The sequence below is a fragment of the Helianthus annuus genome, chromosome 16 (assembly GCF_002127325.2).
Source record: "Helianthus annuus cultivar XRQ/B chromosome 16, HanXRQr2.0-SUNRISE, whole genome shotgun sequence".
Classification (NCBI taxonomy): domain Eukaryota; kingdom Viridiplantae; phylum Streptophyta; class Magnoliopsida; order Asterales; family Asteraceae; genus Helianthus; species Helianthus annuus.
In genome coordinates, this window is record NC_035448.2 from 183,527,614 (window position 1) to 183,541,190 (window position 13,577).

At 38.9% G+C, this 13,577-nt stretch overlaps 1 long non-coding RNA gene across 1 annotated transcript; it reads right to left on the minus strand.

Annotated features, from left to right (window-relative positions):
* Positions 1-11,204: 11,204 nt before the first annotated feature.
* On the minus strand, positions 11,205-12,756 carry LOC110916647. The gene is made up of 2 exons (XR_002579898.2): positions 12,487-12,756; positions 11,205-11,983 (listed from the first exon to the last, which is right to left on the minus strand). It is a non-coding gene; the product is annotated as an uncharacterized LOC110916647 (long non-coding RNA).
* Between the last annotated feature and the right edge of the window lie 821 nt (positions 12,757-13,577).

A 13,577-nucleotide genomic window follows, 5' to 3' on the forward strand; every position in this document is an offset into this window, starting at 1 on the left:
ACTGACAAGATATCGCAAATCAAGGAAAGACTGAAGACTGCTAGAGATCGGCAGAAGAGCTATGCAGACAATCGCCGCAAGCCATTAGAATTCCAAGTCGGAGACAAAGTACTTTTGAAAGTATCTCCTTGGAAAGGAGTAGTACGATTCGGTAAGAAAGGAAAACTGAGTCCCAGATATGTTGGACCATTTCCAGTGATCCAACGAATAGGACCGGTAGCTTATCGTTTACAACTACCAGAAAAATTAGCTGGAGTACATGATGTGTTTCATGTATCCAATCTTAAGAAATGTCTATCAGACGAATCCCTGGTAGTACCTCTTCAAGATATAGAGGTAAATGAAAAGCTGAAGTTCATAGAGAAACCCCTACAAATAGAAGATCGGAAGATTAAGTTTCTCAAACATAAACGACTGGTGTTGGTCAAAGTCAAATGGGAATCCAAGAGAGGACCAGAATATACTTGGGAACTGGAATCAGAGATGAAGCGAAAGTATCCTCATCTATTTCAGTAAATCTCGAGGACGAGATTTTTCTCAAGGTGGGGAGGATGTAACAACTGCCACTAAAATCAATAATTAGGACGATAATTAGTTAATAAGAAAACCCTAATTGAGACACCCAATTAATTCTGCACTAGCCCTAAAATTTTCAGAATAATCGGAATCAGGATCAGGGCCCCTAAAACTCGAGGGGGGCAAACCCTAGTTGATAATTATCCTAATTAAAACGTTGCTTTACTCTGATTTGTTGAAAAGTTGAGTCACCCAAGCTACAACCGAGCCTAGGCAGCCTATATTTAGACTGCTTAGCTTACGGACCGTAAAGGGTCCGGCTTACGGTCCGTAAGGAGGTCCCAAAATTTGCTATAAATAGCCGACATTGGCACTTAACTGTTGAACTTGGAACGACGTGAATAGCTTCTGTAGACGTCGAATTATCACTGATATATCACAATTAAACACACACGATCACGAGGTGCTGCCGCAATCAGGGTAATAACTCGATCGCTATTACGATTCAACGTCCGATCGATTATAACTATCCAACGATTGTCCGAGTGCTGCTCAAATTGAGCTTGTACTTTGTTATTCATTGTGATTTCGACTTGAATGTTTGAGTGCTGTTCGAATTCGGACTATGCTCTGTCATTCGTTGTGAATCCATTGAATTGTTAAGTATCGCACTTGATAATAGTTGTGAGGGTTTAATCTCGTGAATTGACGTAACTGCTGAATTAGTTACTAATCCCGTTTATGTGTGCATTGTTATTTAAATTAGGTTAAAAGGCTAATCAGTAAAGCTTATACTCTGCTCGTAAATCTGCAATGTGAGTCATTCCTCTTTTATAAACTCTTTTCTCACAGTTTGTGAGTCATTCTCTTTTTATCAACTGTTTTACAAAACTCCAAAGTTATTTTCAAAGTTATAGTTACAGTGATTAAGTCTATGTAATCACCAAAGTACAGCCGGTATGTGGGGTTTTGTATACATTACTTAGTTCCCGTCACACTTGGACAACGAGTTAGCCAAGGGGTGATCTGACCACAGTCACAGACACCATTTGGACAACGAGATAGCCAATGGGTAGTCGAGTGACAAGTACTGTGGGTAGTTGGTTTGATATCAGAAACATTGTAATTCCCCTTAATACTGTAGATTATAACAAATGTGTCATTTTCAGTAAAATGAATGATTCACTCAGTATTTCCCTGCTGACAAAACCTTTTTCAAACATGTTTCAGGTGATCTGGTATGAGCAAAGAAAAGTGCCGTGGAGCACTCCCAGCTTAGAAAAGTGGCTCAATATGAATAAATAAATGAACATGTTTGAAAATAAAGATTTCCCTGAGAAATCACATTATTGTAAATTTTGGGAATTTATTCCTAAATTATGAAACGAGCAGTTTAAGTTATTAAAGAGATCCTGTTTTAAAAAGACTTCCGCTGTCGCCTAAATTAAATACCACGGGATTCCTGTCCCGCGGCTCCTGAAACGGGTCAAACCGGGTCGAGGGCCGTGACAGCCATAGATTCAGAGCCATGTGACATCGGCTAATCTTGACAACATCCAGGCTATTCAACGCCTCGCTCATCGCCTCACGGACCAGGCAGTGGAACAGAACAGGCTGCCTAAACGTATCAGCGCTACTGCTACCGTTACCACTTCTACTACACTTGCTACTCCCAGTGACAACAAGAGAAAATGGGATGGGGATTCTAGAAAGGGATCAGCTTCAGTTCAGTCACAGGTTTAGCAGCGAAAGACTGACAGTTATCAGAGTCCCAGTCAGCACTCTTCAGGTAGCCACAGGCAGGGCGGATATCGAGGGAACCTCCCAAAGTGCAACAACTGCAACAGACACCACAGTGGCCAGTGTAACAAGGGTCGCTGTCAAAGATGCCTCAAGATGGGTCATAAGGCCAAGGATTGTAGGAGCCCTCGGCCTGCGAATCAAAATCAGCAGCAGCTTCAAACACAGCAGAATCAGCAACAGGGCAACAGGGGATGTTTTCATTGTGGCGCTGAAGGTCACTTCAAAAGACACTGCCCTCAGCTAAACAGGAACCAGAACAACAACAACAACAATAACAACAATCAGGGAAATGGCAACAACAACAACGGTGGGAACAACAACGGCAACGAAGCAAGGGGTCGTGCATTTGTGTTGGGGCAGGGTGATGCCAGAAATGATCCCAACGTAGTCATGGGTAAGTTTCTTCTTGACGACTTTTATGTTACTGTATTGTTTGATTCGGGTGCGGATACAAGTTATGTGTCTTTGAAAGTTAGCCAAATGTTAAAACGTACTCCAACACCCCTAAACACCAAACATGTCGTAGAATTAGCGAATGGTAAAAGTGTAGAAGCCGCACATGTAGTCAAGGGGTGTAACATTGTCTTAGCTGGTCAGACCTTCTTGATTGATCTCATTCCCATAGTTTTGGGTAGTTTCGATATCGTCATTGGTATGGATTGGTTATCCCAACATCACGCAGAGATTTTATGCAAGGAAAAGATAGTTCGCATTCCTCGTTCTGGCAAGGAACCTCTCGAAGTTCAAGGCGACAAGAGTGGTGCTGTGGTTGGCATCATCTCCTTCTTGAAGGCTCAGAAATGTTTACGAAAGGGTCACACTGCCATTTTGGCACTAGTTACTGATGCATCAACGAAAGAGAAAAGAGTAGAGGATATCCCAGTTGTACGCGAATTTCCTCAAGTGTTTCCTGAAGATTTACCTGGTCTACCGCCTCATCGCCAGGTCGAGTTTCAAGTCGAGCTAGCTCCAGGAGCAGCACCCATAGCTCGAGCACCATATCGTTTGGCTCCAACTGAAGTGGAAGAACTGTCAAAACAGCTACAAGAGCTCTTGGAAAAGGGCTTTATTCGTCCAAGCTCTTCGCCTTGGGGAGCTCCAGTGTTATTCGTGAAAAAGAAGGACGGTACCTTCAGGATGTGCATAGACTACCGGGAACTCAACAAGGTGACGGTGAAGAACCGTTATCCTCTTCCGCGTATAGACGACTTATTCGACCAGTTGCAAGGGTCGAGTTACTACTCAAAGATAGACTTGAGGTCAGGGTATCATCAGCTGAGAGTCCGGGATGAGGACGTCTCCAAAACCGCATTCAGGACTCGCTACGGTCACTACGAGTTTCTTGTCATGCCATTTGGGTTAACGAATGCACCTGCCGTATTTATGGATCTAATGAACAGGGTATGCAAGCCCTACTTAGACAAATTTGTGATAGTTTTTATCGACGACATTCTGATCTACTCCAAGAGTCAGGAGGAACATGAGCAGCATCTGCGTCTTATCTTGGAACTTCTTCGAAAGGAACAACTGTACGCTAAGTTCTCAAAATGCGACTTCTGGCTTCGTGAAGTCCACTTCCTAGGCCATGTGGTGAACAAGGATGGGATTCATGTCGATCCATCCAAGATAGATTCGATCAGGAACTGGCCTGCACCGCGTACACCAACGGCAATACGCCAATTCTTGGGTTTGGCGGGTTACTACAGACGGTTTATCAAAGACTTTTCAAAGATTGCACAGCCACTTACAATGCTGAAACAGAAAGGTGTTACCTATCGTTGGGGTAATACACAGGAAACGGCTTTTCAGTACCTGAAGGATAGACTATGCAGCGCACCTATTCTCTCATTGCCAGAAGGCACGGATGATTTTGTGGTCTATTGTGACGCATCGATACAGGGGCTTGGTTGTGTATTGATGCAGCGGGATAAAGTTATTGCCTACGCTTCGCGGCAACTCAAAGTTCATGAACGGAACTACACGACGCACGATTTAGAGCTGGGAGCTGTTGTTTTCGCGCTCAAGATATGGCGACACTACCTGTACGGTACCAAGTGCACTATTTACACCGATCACAGGAGTCTCGAGCATATCTTCAAGCAGAAGGAATTGAACATGCGTCAACGACGATGGGTCGAGCTGCTTAACGATTACGAATGCGCCATCAAGTACCATCCAGGCAAAGCCAATGTTGTGGCTGACGCTCTCAGTCGAAAAGACACTCTACCTAGGCGTGTACGAGCTTTGCAGCTCACTATTCAGTCTGATCTTCCTGCACAAATACGAAATGCTCAGGTAGAAGCATTGAAACCAGAAAACGTCAGGGCTGAAGCCTTGCATGGCTCAAGACAACGATTAGAACATAAGGAAGACGGCGCCTACTATGTAACAGGACGTATTTGGGTCCCACTATATGGCGGTTTACGGGAACTTGTGATGGATGAAGCTCATAAGTCTCGCTACTCGGTACATCCAGGTTCGGATAAAATGTACCAAGATCTTAGAACTACATACTGGTGGCCTAGCATGAAGGCCCACATAGCAACTTACGTCGGCAAGTGTTTGACTTGTGCGAGAGTCAAGACGGAGTACCAGAAACCCTCAGGCCTACTGCAACGACCAAGATACCACAGTGGAAATGGGAAGAAATTTCCACGGATTTTGTTGCTGGTCTGCCTAGATCCCAGCGTGGGAATGATACTATTTGGGTGATCGTAGATCGACTCACAAAGTCTGCTCATTTCTTGGCTATCAAAGAAACGGATAAGTTCTCTACCTTAGCAGACGTCTACTTGAAAGAAGTTGTTTCAAGGCACGGAGTGCCAACCTCTATTATTTCGGATCGGGATGCACGATTCACTTCAGAACTATGGCAAGCAATGCACAAAGCTTTTGGCTCTCGATTAGACATGAGCACAGCCTATCACCCTCAGACGGATGGGCAGTCTGAGCGCACTATCCAAACTTTAGAAGACATGCTTCGGGCATGTGTTATCGATTTTGGCAACAGCTGGGAAAAGCATCTCCCGTTAGTGGAGTTTTCGTACAATAACAGTTACCACACCAGCATTCAGGCCGCTCCATTCAAGGCATTGTACGGACGTAAATGCCGGTCACCTCTCTGTTGGGCAGAGGTGGGGGATAGTCAGATTACAGGTCCAGAAATGGTAGTTGATGCTACTGAACGAATTGCACAGATACGACAACGCATGGCGGCAGCTCGTGATCGCCAGAAAAGCTACGCTGATAAACGCAGAAAACCACTCGAGTTCCAAGTTGGGGATCGAGTGCTACTCAAAGTCTCACCCTGGAAGGGTGTGGTTCGTTTTGGTAAACGAGGTAAACTAAATCCACGGTATGTTGGACCATTCGAAATCATTGGTAAATTGAACCTACCAGCTGAACTCGGTGCAGTTCACAATGTTTTCCACGTGTCGAATCTGAAGAAGTGTCTGTCAGATGAGACCCTCATAGTTCCTTTGAAGGAACTCACTATCGACGAGCGGTTGCAGTTCGTCGAGGAACCAGTTGAAATCACGGACCGGGATGTTAAGGTCCTCAAGAACACTAGAATACCTCTTGTACGAGTTCGCTGGAACTCCCGTCGCGGCCTAGAGTTCACCTGGGAGCGTGAAGATCAAATGAAACTCAAGTATCCCCAGTTATTCGGAACCAATGCAACCACTACTGAGGCTGAAGCTACTACTGAATTTCGGGACGAAATTCCAAATCAACGGTGGGATGATGTGACACCCTAGGAAAACCAGTAAACGATACAACTTACCTGGCTTCCTCAGTAACCGCATGCTAAATTTCGGGACGAAATTTCTTTCAAGTTGGGGATAATGTGACAACTCGAGTTTCCAAGATTCCACTTTCGCAATTATTGCACGTTCACTGCTTAGTGTTTACTTACACAATTGGTTTGCTTTGTAACTGTATATGTTTTGGATTCGATAAAGTGTATTGTAATTGTGCATGGTTATGTGTTACTTCTGAAAGACTTGACAAATACTTGAATGTGGTGTTGAAACTGTAATAGATAATACTTAAGGGTGCTTAGTGCTAATAGTGAAACTTTAATCATTCTTAACCCTAATCTCCTTCACTAATCATCACACAAGAATCAAAACACGTACTTTCACTTTCTCTAACCCTCTCTGGCAATCATCATCCTCATCATTGGCACAAGTTCTTCATCACTCTTGATTTCCTCTCTTTGTCTAGAATCAATCCAAGGTAATAGTTAATCATTGTTTTTTTGTTGATTCTTGATTGTGTGATTCATGTAAACCCTAGTTCTTCACATACTAGTTCTGTAATTAGTGGATTGAATTCTGATTTATTGTGTAATGATGTTGATTAGTGGTGTAATCGATTGTCTGATGATTAAGATACATTATATGTAGAATGATTGATTGATTGTTGGATTACTGCAATGTACATGAAAGAATTAGGGTTTCCTGATCGTGTGAACACCAAAGAACGTAATTGTTATATTGCTTATTTTATGTTCCGTGCGCGACTAGGGTTTTGAGTCAGAACTTTTGAATGATAATCATAGTCAGAACTTTTAACAACTATGCATATGGTCCGAACATTTTACATGTTATGAATAGTCCGACTTTTGTTGTGGCTTAATAATAAGATCCGAACTCTTGAAATGATTATGAAGGTCCGAAGTTCTAAATGAATACTCATGGTCCGACTTTTAAGACCAAATGTAGTCCGACTTTTGGACTGGTTTAAATGGTCCGACTTTTAGTAATGAGCATCAGGGGATCCGACTTTTGTGGTGTGTTGATGTCCGAACTTAAAAGGGGTGAACAAGGGTCCGACTTTTGGGGTGTGAGGAGTCCGAGTTTCTCAAGTGAGGGAGGGGGTGTCCGAGTTTTAAAGGGGCAAGCCCCATGTCCGACTTTGTGAAGGGGAAGCTCCCCTGTCCGAGTTTGTAAGGGGGGGGGAGCTTTGGGTCCGAGTTTTTTGGCGACACATGCTCATAATCCAAGTTTGTTGTATATGCTAGTTCAACCCTCATGCTTCGTAACCCTTGGTCCGAATTTCTTACATTGGAATGTTGCCTGACCTTTTATTGGTGTTGTTATGTCCGACCCCTGTGATTAAAACATGGTGTCACCTTTAATTGTATGATTAATAGACCGAATTTCACAATATGATATATGTTCCCGACTTTTGATGCTACAATACTTTCAATTGAGTTTCATAGTCTAAAGTTCATATGATATTTATATGCTCCGAGCTTTACAAGTGATGTATAACCTGAGTTTATGATAAACACCAGTGTTAAAGCTTACTGTATGTTCTGTATATGACTGTATGCTATTGAATGTAACTGCATGATCCTGTATGTGTGAACAATCTCATCATATCATTCTGTACACAACTATCACACGAATCACAACTGCTTAGATATCAAAGACTTGTAAACCCTAATTGTTTGCAAACACTTACATCGAATCATGTGCAATGTATCCTAGGTCGTGTGTAACGGACTTAGACCTTTAATTAACCCTAGAAGCAATAACATACCGAGCAAACCAAGGTGATTTCACACTCTTACTAAGGCATGGGATTCCCGGGGTATAGGGAATGGGTTGAATGATGGAATTGAAAAATTACGCGTACATACACGGTTACTAGACTATCTACCATGGTCCTCGGATTAAGCAGGACACTTACGTAAAACCTACGTAAACAGGAATATGCTACTGTCTTCCGGAGTCAGGAAGGACACTTACGTAAAACCTACGTAAACAATAACATGCTACTGTCTTCCGGAGTCAGGAAGGACACTTACGTAAAACCTACGTAAACCCCACGCGTACCACTGTCCTCCGGTACAGAAGGACACTTACGTAAAACCTACGTAAAGCTTGTACGTACTACTGTTCTCGGTTGTGAAGAACACTTATGGTTACGAATAGTCTAGTGGATATACAACATGGGAAGCCCCCTTCAATAGAACATACTATCGGCCCAGTAGAGCCACGTGTTATAAACGAACTTACTATTACGCACTTACTTTCTGTAAACTCGCTCAACTAGTTGTTGGTCCTCTGTTACATGCCTTGCAGGTCGTTAGGTACATGGAGCTTGCACAGGGAGGAGCTGGTCGTTGTGGACACGAATCGTGAATGTTTCGTTAAACACTTTATGACATTTCATACTTTATTATGTTGGGTTTTATTTATACGCTCCGCTAAACAGTGATAACATACTTATATTTTGAACACCTTTCATATTGGTGGTTGAACGGCATTTACTTTTACGTATTAATTACATGTTCAATATGATTGGTGGGTTGATCCTGGTCAGTCACGCTCCCAAGCGGTGATACTCCGCAGGTGGATTTTGGGGGTGTGACAAAAACGAAGATTGAAAAGACAAAAAAGCCCCTCATACCCTGGTTATATCTCACGCCACGTGTTCAATCAGGATGCGTTATCACACTTTAGGGTGTTTTCTCCTGATCCCATTTCTATCTATATATATATATATATATATATATATATATATATATATATATATATATATAAAGTATATCGTACATTATGGCTTAACATACTTCACGTACAACAACGTGCGTGATTTGTTCTATAACATGCGTGATTAATGTTTTCAATATGCGTGATTATTGTGTTTCAACATGCGTGATTTTGGATTTATGAGTTATAACATGCGTGATTTTAAAATGAACGTGCGTAATTACCTGTCGTACGTGATGTACGTTAAGCCGTAATGTATGTTAACCTTCCCCCCCCCCCTCTCTCTCTCTCTCTCTCTCTCTCTCTCTCTATATATATATATATATATATATATATATATATATATATAAATCTTAAAACACACTGCCATCATCAACATATTCAGATGTCAAAAAAAGAACCCGATTCAATGATAGATAAAAAAAATTGAAACAGGTATGAAAAACAACAACCGATAGGGAAACATCACCGGCCGACCAACGATTAAAATCATCATCTTCCTCATAATATAATATAAAAGAAGAATGACAAAATTAATAACTTACAATCTTCCTTATTCACGTGATGATGATTAATACTTGATATGATGTTGCCGCTAATATGAATGATGATCATGTTTTTCTTCTCAAAAAAATCGTGCCCTCCAAAACCTGTTGTCGATGATGATGTATGATGTTGTCACAACATCTGGCTGACGTAAAAAACAAGTGTTGATGATGATTTTGTGATTGTTCCTAGAAATCCTGGCATTTTCGCAACACACATCGCCATCGAGAGAGAGAGAGAGAAAGAAAGAGGAAATCCCATGATTTAAGGGATTGGTTATTGATATGGCAGTTTCTTGATTTAAAACACTTACAATTACCAAAATACCCTCACTATATTAAAAGTCTCTAATTATATAACTAAGATATTACAAAAATGCCATCCATTTGATCTAAGCCATTAAAAACACCAATCGGAGTGCCCAGATCGCTTCCTAGACTTTCTAGGAAAAATGCACTTTCCGCACAACTCCTACTCTATATATATATATATGTGTGTGTGTGTGTGTGTGTGTGTGTGTGTGTGTGTGTGTGTGAGATGGATGATGAGAAAACTAGTTTAAATCAGAAAACAAAAAAACTGACTAAAAAAAACCCTAAAAACATACCGATTTTTTTAATAAAAATCGCTAATTTTTATGTATAAGAAAAGCTTTTTTTCAAAAAAAAAAAAAATTGTACTGCACATGTGCATTAATACGAAAAAACTTAAACCACCCCTCACCCCACCGACACCACCCAAAAACCTACCCCCCCCCCCACACACACACACACACACACAAAAAAAAAAAAAAAAAAAAAAAAAAAAAAAACTAAAACTAAACCCTAAACGTGAACCCCCTAAAAACCTAACCATGAAAGCTAAACTAAACTCAAAAGCTAAACCTAAGCATATAATGCATATGTGCAACATGTACATATAATGCACATGTGTAGTAAAACATTTATTTTTTTTTAAAAAAAAGGTTTTTTTATTCATAAAAAGTCGTGATTTTTGAAAGAAAAAATAAAATTTGTTATGTTTTTAAGCTTTTTAAGTTAGTTTTTTTAGTTTTCTCATTTATATGTAGTTTTCTTATGATCCTACCTCTATATATATTGTATCTAAATCTTCTTGTTTTACAAAAAAAAAAAAAAAAAAAAAAAAAAAAAAAAAATCTTAAAGGAACTAGATTTATAAACCATAAATGTTTTTGAGCCTTTTCAAAATTCTGGATTTGTGATTTTGCGGTCCAATTTGCCAGGATTTGAATGTATGGAGATCTGCGAATAGGGCCCAATTTTTTTATATTGCACAGAGCCATATTTTTGTGATTTTCGAAAACAGCTCTGTTTATAGACGTATAATCAACTCATTCAGAATTTTCAGGTAACTCATTTCATGATCTTCTAATTTTTAGAATTATCATGATTATAAACTATAATACACTCATTTAGAATTTTAGATTGCTTATTCCATGATCTTCTATTTTTTAGAATTATGTATTTATTTCTTAATACTCTTATTCACTTGTGATGGGAAATAACATCACCTATAATTACACGTTAAGGAATCATATCGATTTTCATGAGAAATGACAACACTAAATAAGTGTCCAAACAACAATGATTGCACGACACATTTTTCTTACCAAGTAGTACTACATCAAACTTTTAAATGCACCCATCTACCATTCACATGCATATCGTATTCCGCTCTTATTATCTCAAAACCTACATGTTACACCCTTATTTCACATTCGAACATAATAATAATAATGACATACTAATTTTAACAAAAATTGGGCATAACCCGTTCGTATTATAAGTGATTCCCTGTTTTTACCAATCATCATTCAAATAAATTCTACGACACGTTACAAAAGACATAAAAGTTGTAACCATTACATTATAACATAAACAAAAACATCCATTAACCAAAAGACCCTATCACCCTTTAGAACTTGACGAGCGAAAGCAATTAAACGGCGCGATGTGTGTTCGTTCCTCCGGTCCAAGATTTGCTCCAGAGGACTATTTACATATAACATTCTTAACAAGTCAACTAAATATGCAAAACAATAATCTAACATATTCATTCTTTTATTTCAACAATTATCATTCTTTTGTTTTTTTATCATATATACTTTTCCATCTAACGGGTCTTTATGATTAAACCAAGTTCGCACACTAAGACTTGATCAAAGACCTGTCTAACTTTATAACATTCTCCATTAATTCGACCCGTTCACACGGTTCGACTACGTGACATTCCAACATACATTATATTAGTACGAACCGTTCATATGGTTCGACTACATAACATTCCAACATACATTCCATTAGTACGACCCGTTCATACGGTTCGACTACATGACATTCCAACATACATTCCATTAATATGACCCGTTCATACGGTTCGACTACATGACATTCCAACATGCATTCAATTAGTACGACCCGTTCATACGGTTCGACTACATGACATTCCAACATACAATCCATATCACAAAAAAACATCAATGCTCAATCAAACTTTAATATCTATATTTTCTACTAGTTGAGTAAGTATTAAACTTACATTTGTCTTGTCTTGTTTGCGTCCCGGCTGACTCGAGCCGCCTTCTTTAAATCCTACAATTCCAAACCAACATTCTTAATTCATATCATTTTTATTCATCCATTTCATATGCTACACATTTTTGCAAAGCACTATGTATGGATAACTATTTCATCACTTTTTAGACATTTCATCGAACACATGGCGTGCGTACAAGGTTTCCAGCCATGGGGACAAGCAATTAAAGCATACTTTTTCCCAATTTATATCAAGAACCATTATAACCAACAAAATCGCTTTACCATTGCATCTACATCACGATTAAATACCAAAATCTACCATTTATCATACTATACATTAACCTAAACTAAGTTCTTGATAATTTCAAGTTCCATCATCATATCATCATGTTCATTCAAATGGGTTTTACCCCAAATCATCATTATAGACAATTTCAAGCATAATTTACATTCCTAAGTGTTCATAGCATCTAACATACATGTTTAATTTCATACATAATCATAACTTCCACAACCCACTTTATCAAAGTTTACCAAAAACATAAAATTAAACTTACTTGATACCAAATTCACTTAGAGGATGAACATTCCTAACTCATGCATTTAGAATTCAGTTCTTAACCTTCTCAATTTGGTCAATTTGTAGGATTTTTGGATGAAGGGTTTCTCCCCTGCCCCTTTCTTTCGATCGCACACACACACCCATATTCATATACTGATCAAATTTTTTTGTTAAGTGTTTTAATTCCAAAATTTTCATTTCCACCCCCTCATTCTTTTAGAACATGACACTTTCCTCAGATTTACATACTAACCTAGTTAACTTTCAAGTATACATAAGATTTAGATTTACTAAAACTTATAAAACTTTAGAAATGGTAAAAAACTATATTTACCATTTCTTATCATCAAAACCTTACAATTAAAATTTTATATTATGACATACGAAATTTGGGGTGTTACACTACAAGTTATAGCAATGAATCGAATAGAATGGTGATCGATCTTGAAGAGAAACCCTGCAGGCTCCTGTATCTTTCTCCCTCTCTCTCTGTTCACTCAGGCTCCCTTAAAAATAATTGATTTCACACAAAGAAGCAGACAAAGACACGCCCAGGGACAAGTGAGTAACATAAATTTTTGGTCCAATGATATAGTGGCAGATGGAAATGGGACCAATAAAAAGTAAACACATAGAAATCATCGCTTATTTCAATATCTCTATTAATAGATATAGATTATATTAGATTGATGAATAACATTTTACATGAATTAAGCATCTATTGTTTTTTTTTTCTAATGCGCTGATTATTCCATATATAAATTAGTAACTTTCTTGTGCATCATGACTTGTACATCATGCTTTGGAACTTTTTCAAACAAAAAAAAAACTTCATTTTCCACTTTAAACCTTAAAGTTTTTTCTTTTACATTTTAACCCATTTCAAATTTTTACTTTTAACTCAAACTTTTTTATCTTTTGTAATCTAACACAACACTTTATTATTTAAAACTTTGGTCCCCCATACTTTTTGTCTTTCGCAAGTTTTTTCGTTTTACGTTTCGTTCTAAATTTTGCGAGTTAACATGTCATAGCGTGCATGTGAGGTTCAATGTTTTTTGCTCTACTTTTCCATATTTGACAAAC